Source organism: Saimiri boliviensis, chromosome 11, assembly GCF_048565385.1.
Source record: "Saimiri boliviensis isolate mSaiBol1 chromosome 11, mSaiBol1.pri, whole genome shotgun sequence".
Taxonomy (NCBI): domain Eukaryota; kingdom Metazoa; phylum Chordata; class Mammalia; order Primates; family Cebidae; genus Saimiri; species Saimiri boliviensis.
Window position 1 is genome coordinate 8568022 of NC_133459.1, and position 26700 is coordinate 8594721.

The 26700-nt window shown below is 50.4% G+C and overlaps 1 protein-coding gene and 1 long non-coding RNA gene across 15 annotated transcripts in view; one reads left to right on the forward strand and one right to left on the reverse strand.

Annotated features, from left to right (window-relative positions):
• PIK3CD (phosphatidylinositol-4,5-bisphosphate 3-kinase catalytic subunit delta) overlaps window positions 1-26700 on the forward strand; it is a 108433-nt gene that overhangs the window by 36139 nt on the left and 45594 nt on the right. For 2 of the 14 annotated variants that reach the window (XM_074380035.1, XM_074380034.1), the window contains exon 2: window positions 13351-13401. The exons of 9 other annotated variants lie outside the window; for them this stretch is intronic. The gene's annotated coding sequence lies outside the window, so the exon portion shown is untranslated. Of the gene's footprint in view, window positions 1-13350; window positions 13402-23558; window positions 23583-25423; window positions 25601-26700 lie in introns of those variants that run through there. 3 more of the 14 variants (XM_074380037.1, XM_010338534.3, XM_074380030.1) reach the window with 3 other exon arrangements.
• Window positions 1317-23473, reverse strand: LOC141580206 (uncharacterized). Its single transcript, XR_012512314.1, has 4 exons — window positions 23274-23473; window positions 5155-5430; window positions 3567-3644; window positions 1317-1594 (listed from the first exon to the last, which is right to left on the reverse strand). It is a non-coding gene; the product is annotated as an uncharacterized LOC141580206 (long non-coding RNA).

The window sequence follows — 26700 nt, forward strand, 5'->3', positions numbered from 1 at the left end:
GTTGGCTTCTGTTTCACTCATATTGGGGGAAAGTGCTTCCACTTAGAGAAAATGCTGGGACAGTGGGGGTGCCAGGAGTGAGGTGGGGGGAGGAGATGCAGAAAGGGATGGACCTGTTTGGGATTTTTGGTCCTGGAGGGATGGTGTACAGGTCAAGAATCCCTTATCCAACATGCTTGGAACCAGAAATGTGCTGGATTTTGGAATATTTGCATTATATGCTTACCCACTGAGCGTCCCACATCCAAAAATCTGACATCTGAAATGCTCCAAGGAGCTTTGTATTTGAGCATGATAGCACTCAAAAATTTTAGATTTGGGAATGTTTTAGATTTCAGATTTGGAATGCCCAACCTGTGGTAACCTCCTGTAGCTACTATAACAAATGACCTCAAACTTTTTGGCTTAAAAACAACAGAAACATCCCAGCACTTTGGGAGGCCAAGGCGGGTGAATCACGAGGTCAAGAGATCAAGACCATCCTGGCCAACATGGTGAAACCCCATCTCTACTAAAAATACAAAAATTAGCCGGGTGTTTGGCTTGCACCTGTAGTCCCTGCTACTTGGGAGGCTGAGGCGGAAGAATCACTTGAACCCGGGAGGTGGAGGTTGCAGTGAGCCGAGACTGTGCCACTACACTCCAACCTGGCAACAGAGCAAGACTCCGTATCAAAAAAAAGGAAAAAAAAGAAACAACAGAAACATGTATGCATATAGTTTCAGGTACTTGGGAGGCTAAGGTGGGAGGATCACTCGTGCCTAGGAGTTGGAGGCTGCAGTGAGCCATGATTGAGCCTGTGAATAGCCATGGCACTACAACCTGGGCAACATTGCAAGATCCTGTCACTAGAAAAAACAACAAAAAACCAGAAATTAGCCAGGCAAAGTGGCTCATGCCTGTAATTCCAGCTCTTTGGGAGGCTAAGGTGGGCGACTCACCTGAGGTCAGGAGTTTGAGACCATCCTGGCGAATGTGGTGAAACTACATCTCTACTAAAAATACAAAAATTATAGTGGCATACACCTGTGGTCCCAGCTATTTGGGAGGCTGAGGCAGGAGAATCACTTGAACCCAGGAGATGGCGCTTGCAGTGAGCTGAGATCGCGCTATTGCACTCCAGCCTGGGAGACAGAGTGAGACCCATCTCTAGTAAAAGAAGAATAAAGAAAAGAAAACAGAAATGTATTCTCTCACAGGGAGAATCGCTTGAACCTGGGAAGCGGAGGTTGCAGTGAGCTGAGATCACACCACTGCATTCCAGCCTGGGTGACAGAGCGAGACTCCAACTCAGACAAAAAAAGAAATGTATTCTCTCACAGTTCTGGAGGCCAGAAGTTAAAAATTAAGGCGTCAGCAGGGCTTTCCTCCCTCCGGGGGCTGTGGGGAGAGTCTTTCTTGGCTCTTCCTTCTGGGGTTCCAGCATATCTTGGCCTGTAGCTGTATCATTATCTCTGCCTCTGTCTTCACAAGGACATCTCCTCCGTGTGTCTGGGTCTCTGTCTGTCTCTTATAAGCGCACTTGTCCTTGGATTTGGGGCTCTCCCGGATAATTCAGGTAGTGATCATTCCAGGATCTTTAACTCACTTATATCTGCAAAGACCCATTTTCTACATTATTATTTTTCCAAATAATGCCCAGGTCCTGGGGGTTAAGACCTATCTTGTGGGGGCCACCATTCAGCTTGCAGCAGATAAACAGGAATGTCTTTTATATATTTTCTGGGGAAGGTGGGAGTGCTCCTGTCATTGCAGGGAAGCTGCCCTGTTCTGCCACTTTCCCCTGAGTTACTTGAGTCCCTGTGGTCTCTGCTGCACCATTGACCCCAGCCTCCTTCCTGCTTCCTGTTCCCCAACTTTTATCAACTGGCAGTCCCCACCCTACCCCCAACCTCATGGTTCAGCTGACTCCAAAGACAGTATATAAACCTCATCCCAGGAACAGAAAACTTCTGGAGTTCAGAGGTGGAGGCGAAAGGCTTGTCTTACTTTCCCTCCCTGACAAATTCCTCCCTATTTATCTTCAACTACAGCCGCTGCTCTCCCAGCCCACTCCCAGCCCAGCGCTACTCTCTCTCTCTGAGGTCACACAGCCCCTCACATTTTTGTTTGTTTGTTTGTTTGAGATGGAATTTTGCTTTTGTCACCCAGGCTGGAGTACCATGGCTGATCTCGGCTCGCTGCAACCTCCGCTTCCTGGACTTAAGCGATTCTCCTGCCTCAGCAGCCTGAGTAGCTGGGATTATAGGTATACGCCACCACACTCGGCTAATTTTGTATTTTTAGTAGAGACGGGGTTTCTCCGTGTTGGTCAGGCTGGTCTCGAACTCGCGACCTCAGGTGATCCGCCTGCCTCGGCCTCCCCAAGTGCTGGGATTATAGGCATGAGCCACTGAGACCAGCTAGCCCCTCATATTTTGAACTTTTGTCTGGCAGCAGAGGTAGGGGGAGGGCCCAGCTGGGGACACACACACTGTTGTGTCCCCACCTCTTACACCACGGATATGGTATGGGGCTGATGGCACAGGGAGGGTTTTGAGAGCCCCCTTCATCATTGACATTTGTAGGAGAGGTAGGTAAGGACATGGAAGAATGATTGGGGTGAGGGGCTCCAGGGCCCTCCGGAAGGGCTGTGCCCACCTCTTGCATCAGCCACTGTGGGACATTGCTCTGTTCTGTGCTGGTCATGAAATCTGGAAGAAGTGCTTTCTTATCAATAGGGAAGCCTGATCAGCCTTGTTTTTGAAACTTTGGAAAATCATATATGGCTGGGCATGGTGGTGGCTCATGGCTGTATTCCTAATGCTTTGGGAGGCTAAGGAAGGAGGATCGCTTGAGCCCAGGAGTTTGAGACCAGCCTGGGAAATACAGTGAGACCCCCCATCTCTGCAAAAAATAAAAATAAATTAGCTGGGCATGATGATGCATGCCTGTAGCCCCAGCTGTGTGGGAGACTAAGGTGGGAGGATTACTTGAGTCCAAGAGTTTAAGGCTGCAGTGAGCTATGGCTTCAACACTACACTCCAGCCTGGGTGACAGAGCGAGACCCTGTAAAAAAAAAAAAAAAAAGTCTTTTAAGTCCAGGTGAGGGTAGGGCCGAGTGAGGTGGTGGTTTTAGGGGGATTGCCGCATGGAAGAAAATGTACTGTCTTTGGAGTCAGCTGAACTGGGTTTTTCCCAGCCACATGTTTTTTTGTTTTTTTTTTTTTCAGGTGGAGTCTCACTCTCTCACCCAAGCTGGAGTGCAGTGGTACGATCTCAGCTCACTGCACCCTCCACCTCCCAGGTTCAAGTGATTCTCCTGCCTCAGCCTCCCAAGTAGCTGGGATTATAGGCACATATCCCCATGCCCAGCTGATTTTTGTATTTTTAGTAGAGCCAGGGTTTCGCCATGTTGGCCAGGCTGGTCTCACACCCCTGACCTCAGGTGATCCACCCACCTCGGCCTCCCAAAGTGCTGGGCCCAGCCACCCAGCCACTTTTTCTCTCCTGGGTGACCTTAGGCAAATCTTGTAACCCGGGAGAGCCTCGGAGTCCAGTTGTAACACTGGGATAGCAATACCTACCTGTCAGGCTTGAGGATTTCGTATATTGTCCTGTGTAAAGTGCCAGGCACACAGCAATCCATGAAATCTTCAAAGGACCTGGTGTGGAGTGGATTAGAAACAGAAGCCATTTATCGTCATCCCTAGCCCAACACAGCAGTTGCCCATTTGGGTATCCTTTCCATTAACTTCTCTTGGACATACATTTTAACTTAGTTGTAATTACAAGAACACGTGGACACAGGGAGGGGAACAACACACACTGGGGTTTGTGGGGGTAGGCAGGGGGAGGGAGAGCATCAGGATAAATAGCTAATGCATGAGGGCTTAATACCTAGGTGATGGGTTGATAGGTGCAGCAGACCACCATGGCACACGTTTACCTGTCGAGCAAACCTGCACATCCTGTACGTGTATCCCAGAACTTAAAATAAAAAATAATTTAGTTGTGGCCGGGTGCGTTGGCTCACGCCTGTAATCCCAACACTTTGGGAGGCCCAGGCGGGTGAATCACGAGGTCAGGAGTTCGAGACCAGCCTGACCCACATGGTGAAACCCCATCTCTACTAAAAATACAAAAATTAGCCAGGCGTGGTGGTGCATGCCTGTAATACCAGCTACTCAGGAGGCTGAGGGCAGGAGAATCACTTGAACTCAGGAGGTGGAGGTTGCTGTGAGCCAAGATCGCGCCACTGCACTCCAGCCTGGGTGACAGAGCCAGACTCTGGCTCAAAAAAATAAGTAAAATAAAATAATAATAATTTAGTTGTAATTAGTAGGGATATGCTTTTTTATCTCAATTTTTATGTTTTAATAGTAAAACATAACATAAAATTTACCATTTTAAGCATTTTAAGAGTGCAGTTCTGTGGGATTTAGTACGTTCACACTATTGTGCAACCATCACCACTGCCCACCCCCAGACATTTTTTTCCTGTTGCAAAATTGAAATTCTTTTCCCCTTAAACACTAACTCCCCTTTCCTCCCAGCCCTGGCAGCCATTCTGCTGTCTCTAAGCTTTTGACAACTCTAGGTACTACACATGAGTGGAATCCGACACCGTTTGTCTTTTTATGACTGGCTTCATTAATTTAGCAAGCTTTCTTGAAGCTTAATCCATGTGGGGAATTTTTTTTTTTTTTTTTTTTTTTTTTGAGATGGAGTCTCACTCTGTCATCCAGGCAGAGTGCAATGGCGTGATCTCAGCTCACTGCAACCTCCGCCTCCCGGATTCAAGCAATTCTCCTGCCACAGCCTCCTGAGTAGCTGGAATTATAGGTGTGTGCCACCACGCCCAGCTAATTTTTGTAATTTTTTTTTTTTTTTAATAAAGATGGGGTTTCACCATGATGGCCAAGCTGGTCTTGAACTCCTGACCTCAGGTGATCCACCCACCTCGGCCTCCCAAAGTGCTAGAATTACAGGCGTGAGCCACCGTGCCCAGCTTTTATAATTTTTTTTAGTAGAGATGGGGTTTCGCCATGTTGGACGGGCTGGTCTTGAACTCCTGACCTCAAGTGATCTGTTTGCCTCGGCCTCCCAAAGTGCTGGGATTACAGGCGGGAGCCACCGGGAGCAGCCAGGACCATGTTCTTTTGTTCCACTCACTGATGGACACTGTGTTGCTCCCACTTGATGGCTCTTGTGAATAACGATACTATGAACATGGGTGTACAAACAAACATCTGTTGAAGTCTGTTTCACTTCGTTCACGTATATACCCAAATTGCTGGATCATTTGGTCATTCGGTGTTTAATTTTTGTGAGCAGCTAGGCATGTGCTTTTGTAGTTTGCTTTGTCACTTAACATTGGCTCATCAGCATTTTTCCACGTTGCTTCATAACCGACGCGTCCTTTTTAGTGGCAGTGTAAGTGCCATCGAGCTGTATTGGGAAGAAAGAAAACATTACAGTCATTACACCAGGGTGCCCCTCCCTTGGCAAGAATTGTAGTCATACCATCAGCCTCCCCACCCTTCTTCCCCAGATCCACCAGGAAAACAGAGGAATAGCCCATGGGGACACTCCTTGGTGCCTCCCAGGCTGAGTGTGGGACACAGGCGGGAAGGCAGGTGAGCTGGTGGTTCAGGCCTTACTCTCCCCACTTCAGACAGCCGCAGGCAGTTCTACTTTTCTCTTTTCTCCATTTTAGCAGTTTTTTTTTTTTTTGTTGAGACGGAGTTTCGCTCCTGTTACCCAGGCTGGATGGAGTGCAATGGCGCAATCTCGGCTCACCGCAACCTCCGCCTCCTGGGTTCAGGCAATTCTCCTGCCTCAGCCTCCTGAGTAGCTGGGATTACAGGCACGTGCCACCACGCCCAGCTAATTTTTTGGTATTTTTAGTAGAGACGGGGTTTCACCATGTTGACCAGGATGGTCTCGATCTCTTGACCTCGTGATCCACCCGCCTCGGCCTCCCAAAGTGCTGGGATTACAGGCTTGAGCCACCGCGCCCAGGCCATTTTAGCAATTTTAAGGAACGTTTGTATATAGGATGACTTTTATCCTTGCATCGCTTCAGTTATTTCTTCCTTGTATTTATCCCTTTCATTTCCTACATGGTGAGACTTGGCTTTCCATTCAAGATTTTTTTTCCTCTTTTTTTTTTTTTTTGAGATGGATGCTCTGTCACCCAGGCTGTGGTGCAATGGCACAATCTTGACTCACTGCAACCTCCACCTCCCGGGTTTGAGTGATTCTCCTGCCTCAGACTTCTGAGTACATGGGACTACAGGCATGTGCCACCACATCCAGCTAATTTTAGTATTTTTAGTAGAGATGGGGTTTCACCATGTTGGACAGGCTGGTCTTGAACTCCTGATCTCAAGTAATCTACCCGCCTCGGTCTCCCAAAGTGCTGGGATTACAGACTTGAGCCACCATGCCTGGCCACACACAGCTAATTTACATATTTTTAGTAGAGACAGGATTTCATCATGTTGGCCAAGCTGGTCTCCAATTCCTGACCTCAGGTGATCCACCCGCCTCAGCCTCCCAAAGTGCTGGGATTACAGGTGTGAGCCACCACGCCCGGCCTCATTTCTTTTTTTCTTTTTCTTTTTGAGACGGAGTCTCACTCTGTCACCAGGCTGGAGTCAGTGGCACGATCTCAGCTCACTGAAACCTCCATCTCCTGGGTTCAAGCTGTTCTCCTGCTTCAGCCTCCCAAGTAGCTGGGATTACAGGCAGGCACCACCACACTGGGCTAATTTTTTTTTCTTTTCTTTTTTTTTCTCTTCTGTATGTCTTATCATAAGATAATTTTTATATTTTTAGTAGAGACAGAGTTTCACCATGTTGGCCAGGCTGGTCTCAAACTCCTGACCTCAGGTGATCCACCTGCCTCAGCCTCCCAATGTGCTGGGATTATAGGCGTGAGCCACAGCACCTGGCCTACCCCTCATTTTCTATAGGCCTGTGTCCCAAAGAAATATCCATTTAATAGGTCAGGTTTCCATTATCCTCCTTTGCAAATGTACAGCCAGGCTGTTGGCCACTACCCACAGGAGGAGGGTAAACTGGCACCCAACCCCCTGGACAGATACGGGGGTTTTATCACTGTTCAATTCTCCCATCACTGCTGGGAAAACGGCATGCAGTTCAGCCCATGGAGCTGATTTGTTTTTACTGTCTTTGATCAGATTAGCATCTTTTTTTTTTTTTTTTTTTTTTTTGTCATAGGGTTTCACTCTTGTTCCCAGACTGCAGTGCAATGGCACAATCTCAGCTCACTACAACCTTTGCCTCTTGGGTTCAAGCGATTCTCCTGCCTCAGCCTCCTGAGTAGCTGGGATTATAGGCACGTGCCATCATGCCCAGCTAATTATGTATTTTTAGTAGAGACAGGGTTTCTCCATGTTGGTCAGGCTGGTCTCAAACTCCTAACCTCGTGAGATCCACCCACCTTGGCCTCCCAAAGTGGTAGGATTACAGGAGTGAGTACCGCCCCGGCCTCAGATCAGCATCTTTCTAAACGAGGCGTTGTTCACCTTGGAACTGCTAGCCACCAACCCGGCAGCTCTTGGCTGATCAGGTGAGAGCTGTTTGTTGGGCAGTAGAGAATCCAGCCGCTCATCATAGTTCCCGAGTGAGTGCTAGTGAAAAGAGGCTCCCTGCTCATTGAAGTGTCTTCTCTTTGCCTTTCCCAGGTAATACCAGCCTGTATGAATGACTTCTGTTTTGTTATGGAACTCTTCTGGGCGCTACCATCCCTGTTAGTGTTTCCTTGACATCACCCAAGATGTTGTGGGTATTTTAGTCTGATAGATTATTTTATGTCCTTCTGGCTGGGTGTGGCAGCTCACACCTATAATCCTAGCATATTGGGAGGCCAAGATGGGAAGATCGCTTGAGCCCAGGAGTTCGAGACCAGCCTGGGCAACGTAAGTGAGACCCTGTCTCTACAAAAAATGAAAAACAATTAGCTGCGTATGGTGGTATGTGCCTGTGATCCCAGCTACTTGGGAGGCTGAGGCAGGAAGATTGCCTGAGCCCTGGAGGTCAAGGCTACAGTGAGCCATGATTGCACTACTGCATTTCAGCCTGAGTAACAGAGCGAGAGCCTGTCCAAAAAAAAAAAAAAAAACCCTGAAAAAAAGTATTTCCTGATTTCCTGTTCTTCAGTCATATCAGTCATGGGGTAGCTTTGGCTAATACCCCATGGCAAGGTAGTAAATGCTCCTCAAGTGGAAATTCTGTGGTCCAAAGTCCTGGTTGTCATCTCTGGGAGGCGCGCACAAGCTCTTGCCATAGCTTGAGTTTACATTCTGCACCAGGCTATCAAACAATTTGATCATGCCAGCACTCCAGCTTCTACGCTACACCGCGTGGGCTCGGTGTGGCTGTCGCTGCTTCAGGAGGGGAGTTACATGCTTTCTATTTTCCAATAGTAGACAGGAAAAATGTTCCCCAGCCAGACATAATATCCATTCTCATAAAATATTTAGGTAAAGGAGATACAACTTCTTTTTTTTTTTGAGATGAAGTCTCACTCTGCTGCCAGGCTGGAGTGCACTGGTGCAGTCTCGGCTCACTGCAACCTCTGCCTCCCGGGTTCAAGTGATTCTCCTGCCTCAGCCTCCCAAGTAGCTGGGACTACAGGCATGCGCCACCATGCCCAGCTAATTTTTGTATTTTTAGTAGAGATGGGGTTTCACTATGTTGGCCAGAATGGTCATGATCTCTTGACCTCGTGATCTGCCTGCCTTGGCCTCTCAAAGTGCTGGGATTACAAGCATGAGCCACCGAGCCCGGCCACAACTTCTTTAGATAAAGCCTGTTTAAACATTCCAACTTTCATCATCCTATAAACCCCTTCATTCTTTTTTTCTCCCCACTCTGAGACAGAATCTCACTCTGTCACCCAGGCTGGAGTGCAGTCGTGTGATCTCAGCTCACTGCAACCTCCACCTCCAGGGTTCAAGCAATTCTCCTGCCTCAGCCTCTGGAGTAGCCAGGATTACAGGCGCCCACCACCACGACTGGCTAATTTTTTGTATTTTTAGTAGAGGTGGGGTTTCACCATGCTGGCCAGGCTGGTCTCAAACTCCTGACTTCAGGTGATCCGCCTGCCTTGGCCTCCCAAAGTGCTCAGATTACAGGCATGAGCCACTGAGCCCGGCCAATTTTTGTAATTTTAGTAGAGACGGTTTCATCATGTTGGTCAGGCTGGTCTTGAACTCTTGACCTCATGATCTGCCTGCCTCGGCCTCCCAAAGTGTTAGGATTACAGGTGTGAGCCACCGTGCCACCATTTTTTTTTTTTTTTTTTTAGTCCCAGCTACTTGGGAAACTAAGGTGAGAGTATCGCTTGAGTCCAGGAATTCAAGGTTGCCAAGGGTGATGATCACGCCATTGAACTCCAGCCTGGTGACCAATTTATCTCAGGGACATATAATAGTTTCGTAACATCCTTGCCAGCATTGAATAATATTGAGAGAATGTTTTGCTAATAGGCTCAGAAGGTAATTATTTAAAATGTATCTTTTTTTTTTTTTTTTTTTTTTTGAGATAGGGTCTCACTCTTGCCCACGCTGGAGTACACTGGTGTAATCACAGCTCACTGCATCCTCGACCTCCTGGGCTCAGGTGATCCTCCCACCTTAGCCTTCTGAGTGGCTGTGACTACAGGTGCTGTCACCATGCCCGACTAATTTTTGTATTTTTTTGTAAAGACAGGGTTTTGCCTTGTTGCCCAGGATGGTCTGGAACTCCTGGGCTCAAGTGATCCTCCCACCTTGGCCTCCCACAGTGCTAGGATTACAGGAGTGAGCCACCACGTCTGGCCTGAAACCTATTTCTTTTACTGCTAATGAGTTTAAGTAGCTTTCTTTCTCTTTGCTGGCTGGATGTATAGGATGAGGTTTGCACTTTCTCAGTGGTCCAGTGAACCAACCCTCCTGGAGTTGGATACATCTTTACATTCAGTAATGCAGTAGTTAAACCCATGAACTCTAGAGTTGGATGGATTCAGATTCAAACCGTAGCTCTTCCACTTCCATAGCTCTTCTACTCAAAGCCGTGTGACTTTGAGTAGCCTACTTAACTTCTCTGATCCTCTATTTCCTTGTCTTAATGGGACCCATTCCTAGGTTTGTCTGAAGGATTAATAAGATAAATTTGATAATGAACATCACCTACCACATAGTTGATACTCTAAATATTAGCTGTTCTTCTTATTTTTTGGTTTGGCAAAGACTTCATTTTTATTTCAATAGTTTTTGGGGTACAGGTGTTTTTTGGTTATATGGGCAAGTTCTTTAGTGGTGATTTCTGAGATCTGGCATACCTGTCACCCAAGCAGTGTACACTGTACCCAATGCATAGACTGTTATCCCTCACCCCTCTCCATCCTTCCCCCTCATTCTTCTTTATATATTAATGTAGGCCAGGCGCGATGGCTCACACCTGTAATCTCAGGACTTTGGGAGGCCGAGGCGGGTGGATCACGGGAGGTCAGGAGTTTGAGACTAGCCTGGCCAACATGGTGAAACCCCATCTCTACTAAAAATACAAAAATTAGCCAGGCATGGTGGTGCATGCCTGTAATCCCAGCTACTTGGGAGGCTGAGGCAGGAGAATCGCTTGAACCCGGGAAGCAGAGGTTTCAGTGAGCTGAGATTCCGCCATTGCACTCCAGCCTGAGCAACAAGAGCAAAACTCCATCTAAAGAACAAAAAATGCAGCCGGGCACGGTGGCTGACGCCTGTAATCCCAGCACTTTAGGAGGCCAAGGTGAGCGGATCACAAGGTTAACAGATTGAGACCATCCTGGTCGATATGGTGAAACCCTGTCTCTACTAAAAAAATACAATAAGTAGGCCGGGCGCGGTGGCTCAAGCCTGTAATCCCAGCACTTTGGGAGGCCGAGGCGGGCGGATCACGAGGTCAAGAGATCGAGACCATCCTGGTCAACATGGTGAAACCCCGTCTCTACTAAAAATACAAAAAATTAGCTGGGCATGGTGGCGTGTGCCTGTAATCCCAGCTACTCAGGAGGCTGAGGCAGGAGAATTGCCTGAACCCAGGAGGCGGAGGTTGCGGTGAGCCGAGATCGCGCCATTGCACTCCAGCCTGGGTAACAAGAGCGAAACTCCGTCTCAAAAAAAAAAAAAAAAAAAAAAATACAATAAGTAGCTGGGCGTGGTAGGGTGTGCCTGTAATCCCAACTACTCAGGAGGCTGAGGCAGGGGAATTGCTTGAATCCGGGAGACAGAAGTTGCAGTGAGCCGAGATCACGCCATTGCACTCCAGCCTGGGCAAAAAGAGCGAAACTGTCTCAACAACAAAAACAAAACAAAACCACCAAAAAATGTTCCTCATATTCAGAGCCAAGGAAAGGACGTACTCCCAGACCACAACTCCCACAACCCCTGTTCTGATGGTTTCAGTCATCCAGGAGCCATGATCAGGTCATGAATCTTTTTTTCCCTCTTGTGTGGTGTGATGAGTATTTGAATAACACAGCCCATCTGCTGTCATTTGGAAACCAGTGATGATGTGTGGTTCATTTTTAAATTGAGTGCAGCACATCTAATATGTGATCATTTCCTAAGATGTAAATGGCTTCATTTCTCCAGTGGGACTGTGTTTTGAAAATGAATAAAAAGATAGCTGCAGATTACCATCAAAAGCAAGAGCTTGAGAATTAGAGACTTCATATCTTGGCTTTGACACTTAACATGTAGGTGACCTTGACAAGTTATTTAAATCTCTGGGTTCTTATTTGAGAATTAGGATGACAATACTTCTTTGACTGGATTGTCAAAGAGATGTGGTAAAGATTGGAAATAATAAAACACCTGGACCAGGTTATGAATATCCAAAAAGTTGCAGTTTTTACCATGGATGAATGAATCTTTGAGGCCCACGCTGGGGTAGGGAATGGATTTTAAAAAGACAATTTTTTTTTTTTTTTTTTTTTTTGAGACAGAGTCTCTCTCTGTCACCCAGGCTGGAGTGCAGTGGCCTGATCTCGGCTCACTGCAGCCTCCGCCTCCCTGGTTCACGCGATTCTCATGCTTTAGCCTCCGATGTAGGCTGGGACCACAGGCACCCGCCACCACACCCGGCTAATTTTTGTATTTTTGGTAGAGACAGAGTTTTACCATGTTAGCCAGGCTGGTCTCAAACGTCTTGCCTCAAGCAATCTGCCCGCCTCAGCCTCCCAAAGTGCTGGGAGTACAGGCAGGAGCCACTGCCTCTGGCCTAAAAATTTATTTATTTAGGAACTGGGGTCTCACTCTACTGTCCAGGCTTCTTTTTTTTTTTTTGAGACAGAGTTTCGCTCTCGTTACCCAGGCCGGAGTGCAATGGCGCGATCTCGGCTCACTGCAACCTCCGCCTCCTGGGTTCAGGCAATTCTCCTGCCTCAGCCTCCTTGGGAGGCTGGGATTATAGGCACGCGCCACCACGCCCAGCTAATTTTTTGTATTTTTAGTAGAGACGGGTTTCACCATGTTGACCAGGTTGGTCTCGATCTCTCAACCTTGTGATCCACCCGCCTCGGCCTCCCAAAGTGCTGGAATTATAGGCTTGAGCCACCGCGCCCGGCCCCAGGCTTCTTTTTATGAGATGACATCTCACTTTGTTGCCCAGGCTAGAGTGCAGAGGTGCAATGATGTCCCATGAAATCCTTGACCTCCTGGGCTCAAGGGATCCTCCCACCGCAGCCTCCCAAGTAGCCGGAAGTACAGGCGCATGCCACCACAACCCAGGAAGTTTTGTATTTCAGTGGAAGACAGGGTTTCACCATGTTGCCCAGACTGGTCTCAAACTCCGGGGTCCAAGAGATCCACCCACCTTGGCCTTCCAAAGTGCTGGGATTAGAGGTATGAGCTGCTAGGCTCGGCCTGTTCAGGCTGGTCTTGGACTCCTGAGTGCAAAGGATCCTCACACCTCAGCCTCTCAAGTAACTGGGACTATAGGTGAGGACGGCTCAGCCTGGCTCAGAGTGGATTTTAATGACAGGTGTTCCTGTCCTGAGTTCTTGAGGATTGCAGGGTATAGTAAGCTTTATTCATCCATTACCTTGCTGGATCTTCCCATGAATGACTCAGATGGAATGCACAGAGCACGTGTCAACAAACATCCCATTTGGCTATATTGCCCAGGCTGCTCTTGAACTCCTGGGCTCAAGAGATCCTCCCGCCTCGGCCTCCCAAAGTGCTGGGATTACAGACATGAGCCACTGCATGTGGCCTTGTCAGTGTTTCCTAGCCTTTCAAGGTAAGAAGGAGCTTGGGTATCTGAGGCAAACACTTTTGGAAGTGAGATCTTGACCAGGCCATTTCCTTCCTCTCCTAGGATGGTGGCAAGAGCAGCCCCTGGCCCCGCTCCAGGGACCTGGACTGGAAGGTATGGCCACCTGCAGTGAGATCTGCCCTCAGGTGACCTTGGCCACAGCAGTGGATTCTGGTGTCACCTGTGAGGCTCAGAAGGCAGCACCCCAGGAGCCCTCATGCTGCGGGTTCCCAGGGGAATGGGTTGGAGATGGCCGGCAGCTGGCATAACCTTGACCCTGATGGGCCCTGCTTCTCCCACTTTCCCACCAGCCAGAAGAGACGGGATGTGCAGCCCCAGCTTGCAGCCACCCACCCCAACTGTGACCTCGCTTTGAAGCTTCAACTTCTATTTTTAATGTGAATGTTAATTTTACATTCGATTCCATGATATATCCATGTTTATTTTGCTATAAAGCATATTTTCCCCTAATTTAGAGTCAAATGGGTGCTCTGGGAAGATGTTTATGTCTTTCTATGGCTTCCGCTCCTCCCAGCACGGTGACTCCAACCAGAGTTTTAAAAATGTGGGTTAGGGCCAAAGCGGATGATGAACCATTAGACACACTTAGGATGAGAGTTTATTTATTTTTAGAGACAGGGTCTCTCGCTCCGTCTCTTAGGCTGGACTGCAGTGGTGCCGTCATGGCTCACTGCAGCCTTGAACTCCTGAGCTCAAGCAATCCTCCCGCCTTAGCCTCCTGAGTGGCTCCTAAGTGCACACCGCCATGCCCGGCCAATGTTTTTATTTCTTGTATTGTTGCACAGACACAAAAACACCAGCCTTGCTGTGTTGCCCAGGCTGGTCTCCAACTCCTGGGCTCAAGCAGTCTTCCCACTTTGGCCTCCCAAAGTACTGGGATTACGGCTGTGAGCCACCATGCCTCGGGGAGAAATGAATAGTTTAATAGCCCTTTATCCGATGTGATTTGGTGGTTGAGTAACTACTTTGGTTTAGGTAGAGAATTATTAAAATGCATTACCTCAAATCTAAACATTTTATTTTTTTTCCGTGGCTGGCCATACAGTCCTATATACCTCTCCAGCACCACTGACCTGGAGAAGCTGCTGTGGATGCCAGCTACTGTTTTTAATCCCTTCCCAATAAATATTTTATTTCCCCTTAAAACATGTCCATGTCCATTGGTTCACTGATCTGCTGCCTGGCCAAGGGCTTATATTTGAGTAGGCCATCAGTTCATCTTCCTGTATAAGGCATATATGCAACGTATAATCCACTTTTTTTTTTTTTTTTTTTTGAGACAGAGTTTCGCTCTTGTTACCCAGGCTGGAGTGCAATGGCGCGATCTCGGCTCACCACAACCTCCACCTCCCGGGTTCAGGCAATTCTCCTGCCTCAGCCTCCCGTATAGCTGGAATTACAGGCACGCACCACCATGCCCAGCTAATTTTTTGTATTTTTAGTAGAGATGGAGTTTCACCATGTTGACCACGATGGTCTCGATCTCTTGACCTCGTGATCCACCCGCCTCAGCCTTCCAAAGTGCTGGGATTACAGGCTTGAGCCACCGCGCCCGGCCTTAATCCACTTTTTAAAATCCTTCTGCCATTATTATTATTATTTTTTTTTTGAGACGGAGTCTCGCTGTCCCCCAGACTGGAGTAAAATGGCACAGCCTTGGCTCACTGCAGCCTCTGTCTCCCAGGTTCAAGCGATTCTCCTGCCTCAGCCTCCTGAGTAGCTGGGATTACAAGCATGCACCACCATGACAATTTTTTTTTTGTATTTTTAGTAGAGATGGGGTTTCACCATGTTGGCCAGGCTGGTCTTGACCATCTGACCTCATGATCCACCCGCCTCGGTCTCCCAAAGTGCTGGGATTACAGGTGTGAACTGCCGCGCACAGCCAGGTGCACCCTCTTATGTAAGAATTACATTCTGTGGTGACACAGGTAAACAACTGGTATCCGATGGGAGCAGGCATGGCGAGCTCTGTGGGAATGCAGAGACAGGAGGGAGAGCCCAACTCCATGGCACCTGGCGGGGGAGGTGGTCAGCACGCAGAGGCCATTGGCCAGGTTGTTTGGCAAGGGCATGGAGCGTGCCATTCTCCCCTGATTCTGCCAGGTGGGAGTCAGGGTAAGATGTAGGAATCACAGAGCCTGGGCCAGAGGCAGGTTCCGTTTAGAAATCCCACCTAGACTAGGGGAGGCCCTGGCTCTGAAAATGAGCACATGCTCTAGAAGGGAGGCCTCATGTAAACAGTTTCTTTTCCCGTGGGTTCCCTCAGCAGCATTTGTATTTAGGAGCTTTGCCATTCACCAGCTCAAAGTTGCCATTTTCATAAACATAGCTCGTCATATCTGTATCTAATAACATTAACAACAAACACTTTTGTGGTATGTACCCTGTGCCAGGCAGTGTACTGGGCACTTAGAAGATAGCTTGGCTGGGTGCAGTGGCTCAATGCCTGTCAACCAGCACTTTGGGAGGCTGAGTCGGGTGGATCACTTGAGGTCAGGAGTTCGAGACCAGCCTGACCAATATGGTGAAACCCCATCTCTACTAAAAATACAAAAATTAGCCTGGCATGGCAGCAGGTGCCTATAATCCCAGCTACTTGGGAGAATGAGGTGGGAGAATCACTTGAACCTGGGAGGCAGAGGTTGCAGTGAGCTGAGATTACATCACCACATTCCATCCTGGGCAACAGAGCAAGACTCTGTCTCAAAAGAGAGAGAGAAAGAGAGAGAGAGAAAGAAGAAAACACACCGTGGCTCATGCCTGTAATCCTAGCACTTTGGAAAGCTGAGGTGGGCGGATTGCTTGAACTCACAAGTTTGAGACTAGTCTGGGCGTCATGGCAAAACCCCATCTCTACAGAAAAATACAAAAATTAGCCAGGTATGATGGTGTGCACCTGTGGTCCCAGAGGCTGAGGTGGGAGGATCGCTTGAGACTGGGAGGCAAAGGTTACAGTGAGCTGAGATTGCGCCACTGTACTCCAGCCTGGGCAGCAGAGTGAGACCTTGTCTAAAAAAAATACTAAGCTAATTAGCCTTATGACAACTCTGTGTGGTAAGTACTACTGTGAGTCCCACTTTACAGATGGGGAAACTGAGGCACAGAAAGGGGAAGTAACTTACCTAAGTCTTACCCACCCAGAAAGTGGCAGAGGCTGTTCCTAACCCCTGCACCATGCTGCCTCCACAGGCGGGCTAGTTCCCAGAAGAAGTCCTTAGTTGGGGGAGGGGAGTCCATATCCCAGGGAGGCGGACTCAGGAGGCCTGTGGGAATCAGGCGGCTATACAGGAGGGGCTTCCTGGCTCTTTGTCACTTGTTCCCTCCCCCGTCCCCACCTTCCCAGGACTTAGTTGGGCTCCCAGGCAGAGTTCCTTGTTTGTTTTTTTTCTTTTTTTAGAGACAGGGTCTCGTTCTGTCACTCAGGCTGGAATGCAGTGGTGTGATCATAGTTTACTGCAGCCTCCAACTCCTGGGCTCAAGCGATCCTTCTGCCTCTTGTCTCCTGAGCAGCTAGGACTACGATATGCACCACCACACCAAGCTCATTTAAAAATTTTTTTTGTAGATATGGGGTCTTGCTATGTAGCCCAGGCTGGTCTCAAACTCCTGGGCTCAAGTGATCCTCCCGCTTCAGCCTCCTGAAGTGCATAAGCCACCGCGCCCAGCCTAGTTTTGTTATTGAAGGTCCTTGTGTGTGATGGAGTTGGCTTTTTGGGCTCTGATCCTCTACAGTGAGAGAGAGCAGGAGGATGAAGCTCCTGGTGCCTGGCCCTTCCCTAGTCTGCCTGGGGGTCATTCTCCCCTATGCCAGGGCAAGCAAGGCCTGGCCTCTGCAGTCTCAATGGCCTCCTTGCCCAACCCCTGGGCCTCTTTTGGGAAGCTGACTTCAGTGTCCTTGAGCTGGCAGTTGACACCATCTGGCTCCCGTGCACTGGCCTGGGAGAGAGAGGCAGTGTGGTACATGGTAAGAGCAGGCTCCAGAATCGGCCCCAGTCCACTGCCCTCCCTGTCACCTCCTTTAGCCCCACTTTCCTCATTCATAAAATTGAATGCCTGCCGTCAGGGTGTGTCATGATGCTGAATGAGAAAATGGACATCAGGTGCCCAGTCCTGGGGGGCTGCCTGCTGTGGCCCTGAGGATGAGCCTGATGAAAGCTGAAGAGGCTGTGCTGTGGGACCGAGTCTGAACTGATGCCAGAGGCTCCCAGGGGCAGGAGTGGCCCAGAGCAGGAAGCAGTGGCATGGGCCTCTGCCAAGGAGGGAATGTGACTGGGACAAAGACTGGTGGGATGAAGTGTCCAGACCCTCGATGTCATCCCCAGGACTTCTTTCTCTTTGGCCCAGAGCTTACAGGGTTGTCTGCAAATCTCGTGAGAATAGGACCCCCCTGCCCCCCGCAAGCTGACAGTGGGGAAGGAGGGCCCGAGTGCTGAGTGCCTGGGCAGGGGACCAGCTGCAGAGCTGACCCCAGGAGACTGACCTCAGGAGCTGCTGACTCCAGGTGAGCTGCTGCATAGCTGACACTTGACGGGGTGACTGCCATGTGTGTGTCGGTGGGGGGTAAGGTGTTTCTGCGTGATTAGGTTGAGGTCAGGACAGAAGAGAAGTGGGACCTGTAGTTTTAACAGATGTTAATTATGTGGCCATCTTAAGATTGCAGCAGCTAGTGGGGAGCAGTGGCTCAGACCTGTAATCCCAGCACTTTGGGAGGCTGAGGCGGGTGGATTACTTGAGGTCAAGAGTTCAAAACCATGGCCGGGCGCGGTGGCTCAAGCCTGTAATCCCAGCACTTTGGGAGGCTGAGGCGGGTGGATCACGAGGTCAAGAGATCGAGACCATCCTGGTCAACATGGTGAAATCCCGTCTCTACTAAAAATACAAAAAATTAGCTGGGCATGGTGGCACGTGCCTGTAATCCCAGCTACTCAGGAGGCTGAGGCAGGAGAATTGCCTGAACCCAGGAGGCGGAGGTTGCAGTGAGCCGAGATCGCGCCATTGCACTCCAGCCTGGGTAACAAGAGCGAAAGTCCTCCTCAAAAAAAAAAAAAAAAAAAAAAAGAGTTTAAAACCAGCCTGGTCAACGTGGAGAAACCCTATCTCTACCAAAATAAAAAAATTAGCCAGGTGTGGTGGCATATGTCTTAGCCCCAGCTACTTGGGGGCCGAGGCAGGAGGATCGCTTGAACCAGGGTGGCCAAGGCTGTGTTGAACCAAGGTCCCACCACTGCACTCCAGCCTGAGTGACAAAGTGAGACCCCGTCTAAAAAAAAAAAAACAAAAAATTGCAGCAGCCCTCATCTGGGAATTATAGGCCATGAGCTTCCAGATTATGCATGTGGATGTTTTTTATATGCTGTACTTTTTTTCTATTCTCTATTTTTTAAATTTATTTTTAATACGCTGTATGTTTTATAAATGTGTTTATTCATGCATACTGTATGTTTTTAATTATATGGAATCCATACAAGTTGTTAAAAGTTTGTAAAATACGGATTTACCGAAGTAAGAAAGAATCTGGGCTGGGCACAGTGGCTGACACCTGGGTTCAAGTGATTCTCCTGCCTCAGCCTCCTGAGTAGTTGGGATTACAGGCACTCACCACCACACCTAACCAATTTTTGTATTTTTAGTAGAGATGGGGTTTCACCATGTGGGTCATGCTGGTCTTGAACTCCTGACATCAAGAGATCCGCCCTCCTAGGCCTCCCAAAGTGCTGGGATTACAGACATGAGCCACCACTGGGCTTTTAAATACGTAACAATGTATGTCCATTCTAGTGAGAACGAACCCTGCCCCTCAGGCCACTCTTGCCGGGCCCTGGGAAAGGAGATCTCTCTGGTGATTTCTGTTAGATGGTGTGACCCATCACACGGGTGACCCAGTGTCATGGTGGGACATGTCAAATGCTTTCCCCACTGGGATTGGGCCCTGGGCCTTTGTTTGTTTGGCTGGATCTCCCCGAGATGGCGCCACTGCCCTCCAGCCTGGGTGACAAAGTGAGACCCTGTCCAAAAAAGTAAAAATAAATAAATAAATAAATGAGCCTTGTGCATTATAGCAGTGGGAGGACTTGGTGTCAGAAGCAGTTTTAGGTGGTGGTTCCAGGTGGGTTCTGATTCCTGCTCTGTTGCTTCCCGCACAGCTTCAGCCTCAGTTTCCTCATGAAGATGACTATCGTAACTATTTCCTGGGGTTGCTTTGAGGATTTAATGAGCTCTTCAGAGTTCTAGGGATCTCTTGCTGCATAACAAGCTACCCCAGGCTCAGCGGCGTAAAGCAACACTGTGACACTCACAGTTCCGGGGGCCAAGAATTCCAACAGAGCTCAGCAGGACCGCCTGGCTCTGCTCCATATCTGGGGTCAGCTGGGAAGACTCTCAGGGGGTTGGTAACAACTTGAACAGGTGGGGGCTGGAATCATCTGGAAGTTTCTTCACTCACATCTGGTACCTAGGTGGGACGATTCAAAGGTTGGGCTCAGGTGGGACTGTCAACTTGAGTGCCGACACATGGTGTCTCTTTGTGGCTTTTCCGGCTGTTTAACAGTGTGGCAGCTTCACGCTCTGAATTCCAAGAGCAAGCATTTCACACCAAGGAGGAAGCTACATGGCTTCCTATGGCCTCAGCTCTCTGCTGCCATTTGCTCTTGGCAGTGACAAGACCACTCAGATTTAAGAGGAGAGGACACACAGGCCATCTCTCAACGAGAGGATTCCCTGCAACCATGAGCCGCACATGCTTTTTGGCTGTCACCTGTGATCCCGGCACTGTGGAAAGCTGAGGCAGGCGGATCACTTGACGTCAGGAGTCAGTACTGAAAATACAAAAATTAGCCAGTCATGGTGGTGGGTCCCAGCTACTTGGGAGGCTGAGACGAGAATCACTTGAACCCCAGAGGCAAAGGTTGCAGCGAGCTGAGATCATATCGCTGCACTCTAGCCTGGGTGACAAGAGGCAGACTCCATCTCAAAAAAAAAAGAAAAGAAAAAAGCAATGCAGCTGGGTGTGATGGCTCACATCTGTAATCCCCACACTTTGTGAGGCCGAGGCGGGCTGGAGCCTAGGAGTTTGAGACCAGCCTGGGCAACATAGTAAGGCCTCACCTCTACAAAAGCTAAAAATTAGTTGGACATGGTGGCACACAACTCGGGAGGCTGAGGTGGGAGGATGACATGAGTCCAGGAGGTCAAGCCCCCGTGATTTCGACACTGCACTCTAGCCTGGGCCACAGAGAGAGACCTTGTCAAAAAAAAAAAGGAAAGAAAGAGAGAAATGAAAAAAAGAATGAGGAGGGCAAACCCAAACTTTTTTTTTTCTCTGCTTATATCCCCACCTCCTCAACTCCTGCCCCAGGTCACAAACTCAGGAAGCCTCAATTAAGACAGACGTTTAATCTAAGCTTGGAGAATTGAGGAAGAAGGAAGTGCCAGATGCTAATTAACTTTGCTTTTTAACTACAGATGAGCCACTTTTTGAGTTACGGAGGGTGAGAGTCTCGAGATAAATGAAAATATGTAAGGATGGCACGAGAGCAGGGGCCTCATGAAATTGGGTCCCTCGTCCTTGTGCTTTGATAATAAAAATATCAAGGGTCGAATATGGAAGCTCTCTCCTTTGAGGATTGTTTTTCAGAGACCTCCTGTGCTTTTTTGTTTTTTGGTTTTGTTTTTTGGTTTTTGTTTTTGAGACAGTCTTGCTGGGTTGTCCAGGCTGGAGTGCAGAGGCCTGATCTTGGCTCACCGCAACCTCCGCCTCCCAGGTTCAAGCAATTCTCTGCTTCAGCATCCCGAGTAGCTGGATTACAGGCACCTGCCACCATGCCAGGCTAATTTTTGTATTTTTAGCAGAGCTGGGGTTTTCACCATCTTGGCCAGGCTGGGCCCTCCCGTTTATTCTAATTATTCTAATAGAATTTTTAAAAAATACATAACTTTTTTGTGTGTGTATGTGGTTACATATATATATTTTTGAGACAGTCTCACTCTGTTGCCCAGGCTGGAATGCAGTGGCTCAATGTGGACTCATTGCCGCCTCTACCTCCCAGGTTCAAGCAATTCTCATGCCTCAGCATCCCGAGTGGCTGGTATCACCGGCATGCACCACCACACCTGGCTAATTCTTAAATTTTTAGCAGAGATGGGGTTTCACCATATTGGCCAGGCCAATCTCCAACTCCTGACCTCAGGTGATCCATCCTCTTTGGCCTCCCAGAGTGCTGGGATTATAGGCATGAGCCACTGTATCCGGCAGTTATACTTAAAATTTGTTTTTAAGAGATGAGGATCTCACTATATTGCCCAGGCTAGAGTGCAGTGGCTGTTCCCAGGTGCTATCACAGCAGACTGCAGCCTCAAACTCAAGCGATCCTCCTGCCTCAGCTGTGAGTCTGCGACTACAGGCGCCTTCAGCGTTCCCGGCTTTGCATTTTATTTTTTTCTGACTTCATTCTTCCTGGGCTTGACCCCACTCAGCTGTGGTGTCTTATCTGACCACATCTAGAAATGCTGAATGCCAATCTGAGTTAGAGAATAGCAGAATTCCAGCAAGGTTGGGGGCTGGGAGATTGGTGAGCATCTGGGAGAAGCTGAGATTTCATTCACAGCGAATGAAGTGTCACTTCACTACAAAGTGTCAGGAGAGGGAGGAGTGACTGATGCAGCAAATACTCTCCCCTCTTCTCAGGCTCCTTGAAGGGAACAAAGTCTCCAATGAGTGAGAGCAGAGGCTCATTTGGTTTCCTGCCTGTGTTTGGGGATTTAACAAGAAGATTGGTTCTCTTAGTAGCAAGAAGAGGGGCAGGAATCTAATTTCTCTATTTACTCTGAATTTTTGTTTCATTTTTTTGAGACAGGGTCTTGCTCTGTCACCCAGGCTGGAGTGCAGTGGCTTTATCATAGCTCACTGCAGCCTTAAACTCCTGGGCCAAACAATCCTTGTTCTTCTCCCTCTGCCTTCTAACTAGCTAGGACTACAGGCAAACACCACCATGCCAAGCTAATTTTTTGTTTTTTGTTTTTTTTTTTTTTTTTTTAGTAGAGACGAGGTCTTGCTATTTTGTCCAGGTTGGTCTTAAAATCCTGGCCTTAAATGATCCTCCCGCCTCGGCCTCCCGAAGTGCTGAGATTACAGCTGTGAGCCACCATACCTACCTTAATTTACTCTGATTTTTCTTTTCTTTTTAAATTAGAGATAGTCTCACTATGTAGCCCAGGCTGGTCTTGAACACTAGGCTCAAGTGATTCTCCCGCCCTGGCTTCCCAAAGTGCTGGGATTACAGGTGTGAGCCACTGTGCCCAGTCTACTTTGGTATTTAACAGTGGCAAAATTCATTTATTTATCCACTAAATTATTTATATTCTCAATTTCCAAAAGGACTTAAGGTACCTGAGCTGTGAACAAAGAATCAGAGACTGGATTTTCCTCCACCTCTGCCACTAACTAGTTGTGTGACCTGGGGCAAGTGACTTGATCTCCTGTGTCTGTTATCCCTGTGTGAGAGTCAATACTGACTAAGCATGCCAGGTACTGTTCTAGAGATTTTCCATGTGCCTGTATTAACTCGTTTCATTCTTCCCCAAACAATTGATTTACAGTCTCTATCTTTTTAGAATCTGTCAGGGCATTTGCAATACAGGAAAGTGACTTTTTGGGGCTTTTGCCATTTCAAAGAACCTTGGATTTTTCTCTGGGCTCCAGAGACGCCCGTGCCTGACATCCCCAATTTGAACCCCCAGCCGATCATTGGTTCCATTGTTGATGGGGAGCTTGTGTTTGAGCCTGACTTTCATTCCATCCATGCTGGAGATAACGGAAGTCTTACCCAGGGGCACGATTGCAGGACGGGGGGAGGGGGCAGAGGAGGGCTCCTACGCGTGGGGAATGAGGGTGGAGGAACCGCTGAAGCTCGTTCGCCCTTTGAAAAGTCTCTTTGGTGGGCTAGCCCCGGGGTCATTGTACTTACCAGGTTGGGGGCTCTGCACCCAGAACTCCTCCCAGCCTCTGTCTGCCCGTCCAAGGTCTAGCGTGACTTCCGGTGGCTCATCTTGGGGAAACCCCCGCTCGGGGGGTCCAGGGTGGCCTGCAGGGGGCCTGACTCACCCACCGGCTGAGTCAGGGGGTCCCAGCTGCCCTCGGATGTCTGCCGCACCGCTCCCCTGCCGCAGGCGGGGGGCGGGAGGAGGGGGGGATTGGGGACGGCGGGGGGGCGGGGCCGGGGCCCGGGCTCCGCCTTCTCCTGGGATCTGCGAACGCACAACCAGACCGCTGGCGGGTGAGTGTCCGCCTTTGCAGGGTATGAAGAGCGAGAGAGCGTGTGTGAGCACAAATGTCTGTGGTCTCTGGCTGTGTGTCCGTTTACACGATTGCGCCTGTGTCTCTGTGTGCGCATCTGCGTGCAAGCGTGTGTCTTTTTGAGTGAATGTCTGTGTATGACTTCCAGGAACAGCCAGGGTGAGAGGGGTGTCCCCTCTCACCCTGGCACCCCTCTCTTGTCTCTCCTCCTTGGGGTGCTCTGGGCATTCGGGACCCCTGGCAGGGATGCCTGGTGCTGGGAGGCACCTGAGACGCAGAGGCCTGGGCTGCGCGTCCCGGCTGGGGAGCTCCGGGTCCCGGCCGCCTGGTTCTTTCATTACGGGCTTTTTGGAGATTCTCGGGGTCTTCGCCGTGTTTTCTCCTTGCCCTCTTCGCAGGCACAAGGAAGGCTCCTGGGGCTTATTGGCCCGGGATGCTGGCCCTGCCGTGGCCTCAGGTGGAGCAATTAGGACCACCAAGGAGTGTTCTTCAGGCCACTTTCTCCCACGCCGCGGAACACGCCAGGGGTGATTCTGGTCACCCCCCTTCCTCCTCTGCGTTCCCCTGGGGCAAAGTTTTCAGTCTTGGTCTGTGGACCCGAAAGAATATTGTAAGCGGAGATGGGCCCTCGTAGAGCAAGAAGGGTATGGGTTCAGCACTAAACCAAACCGGTGCCAGCGCTGGCTCGGCCCAAGAGTCAGTGCAGACTGTGTCTGTGTGAATGCTTGAGGGTCAGAGTCCCTGTCCGCTGAGCTTCGGCTTCCCCGCTTACAACCAAGGGAGAACAACATCTACCTTATAGTGTAGATGCCTGGATAAAAACTGGAGCGCCTGGCCGAGCGCGGTGGCTCACGCCTGTAATCCCAGCACTTTAGGAGGCTGAAGCGGTAGGATGGCTTGAGCCCAGGAGTTCGAGACCAGCCTAGGCAACATAGTTAGACCCCTGCCTCTACAAAAAAAAATTTTTAACAGGTGGTGCGCACCTGTGCTCCCAGCTACATGGGAGGCTGGGGTGGGAGGATCGATTGAGCCAGGAAGGTAGAGGCTGCAATGAACTATGCTCACACCACTGCACCCTAGCCTGAGCAACAGAGCAAGACGCTGTCTCAAAAACAAAAACACTGGAGCGCCCAGATTTTTTTTAAGTGCGGGGCAGGGATGTCTTGGCGTTGTTAACTACTGCGCGCACACCGCTCGTTGTAATGGATAGATGCATTAGTGGAAGTTCTGGGTATACTCATTTATTTTCTAAATCTGACATATAAGGGAACCCCCGATGGAAAGGCCCATCAGCTGGGGAACAGCCAACAGGCTGGATTTAAGCCCAGAGCCCGGGCTGGCCAATTACTCGGGCGAGCCTGGCTCCGGATCTGTGACCTGGTTCTAGCACCCCGCCCTTTCTGCGGGTGCCTTGCGAAGCGGGGAGCGAAAGCAGTTTGGTGGACGACCAGCCCTCACTTGCTTTGCAGGTGGCGCTATTTATTGGTTATAAGGCGAGACCTAGGCCAGAGCCAGCGTGCGCGCGCCGTCGGGGTCCCGCGGCTGTTCTAGGGCTCAGGGCGCGAACCCCAAGGGCCCAGCCTGGCCACGTCCTGGGCCTCCCGGAGAGAACAGTAGGGGTCGGGGAGGATTTGCAGCGTCCTCTCCGCTCTCTGCCGCCTGTATGCGCTCCGGCGCTTCTCCTGGCTGGGGGTGTAAGAATTTGCCGACGGTGCCCGCGCTGCGGCCGGCCCCGGCCCCGCCCCAGCCCCGGGGACGCCCCGCCCCCAGCCGGCGCCCCGCCCCGCCGGCCCGTAGTCCCGGCCCCGCCCCGGGCCGCGCCCCTCCACCGAGCCCCGCTCGCCTGCACCTCGCGCGGCGGGCCTGCCCTGCGGCCCCCGTCGGCCCCGCGCCGCTGCCCGGAGGCTGGCGTCCTCCCGTCACTCCGGGACCCGCCTGCTGTGTCCCCTGGGCAACTGTCTCCAGGGAGATTGGGCCCCGCCCCGGCACCGACACCCGGTACGGAGCCCACCTGTGCGGGCGTCTGCGGGGTACGCGTGCCCCGCCCCCAGCCCCCGCCGGGCGTCCCACCCCTCCCAGCCCCGGGCTTTGTCCGCCTGGGGCGGGGTGGGCAGGGTTGGTGGAGGCGTTGGGGGTCCGGGGCTGGGGGGGCCGAGGCAGGGGGTTGCGCTCGCGGTGGGATTCTCAGCTGTGGGCCGCGCGACGCTCTCCTCTCCTCTCCTAATCTGGTTGATTCCTTTTGTGCCCCCCGGGGGTCGGGAATCAATCCCAGGTTTCTCGGCTGCCGCCCTTGATGGGATCCGCGGGGCCTCCAGCGGGCTTCGCACGAGGACGCGCCTGTTCGGGGCAGGCTGTTTACTTGTCGGGGACCCAGCAGTGGCTGTGCGCGTCCTCCCCTCCCCGTGCCCCCGATTCGAGACGGAGCCTCCTGCGCTCTGTCCCTTCCGAGCTGTGCCCTTGAACCCAGGGGGGCTAGAGGGTGGCAGACCCAGGCCCTGAGGTCCTGCGGCTTTCCTGGGGGAGCGCCTTCTCCCTGGCCGCCCTCTTGTGGATTTTGTCCTGGCTTCTTATTTCCTGACCCGAATTCCTGAGGACGAATTTTCTCCTTCCCTTCCTTCTCGGCTCCCTCTGCTTTTGGCTTTGTCTTTCCTGTTTTGAAAGGGCTTTCCTTATGATCCTGTCTCATTTCCCTGTGCCAGAGCTGCTATAATTTGTCGTGGTAACTCGGATATTGGCCAGTCTCTTAATTGGTCAGCAATGGAAGGGATTTCTTCCTTAGCCTTTGGTGCTGACCTCGCGTTTCTCTGGCGGCAGTGCCTTGGGAAGTGCTTGCCAGCTCTCCTGGATGTTGAGGGAAGGGAGCGTCCGAGCCCACTCGCCTGGGCTCCCGCAGCAGGGTCACTGGAGCATCCTTCCAGGGGATGGGGGCTGCAGGGAGGACTCCAGCTTGGGCCTTGGGAAATGTGTTCCTGCAACACTTGCCTTTTCCAGCGGGTTCCTAGGGCTCTGCTGTTTGTCTCATGGGTAGCAGGTGGTTTTGGTTTTGTGCTAAACCTAAGCCCACCTCGTAGGCTCTGGGCTGAAGTCTCCCAGGTGTG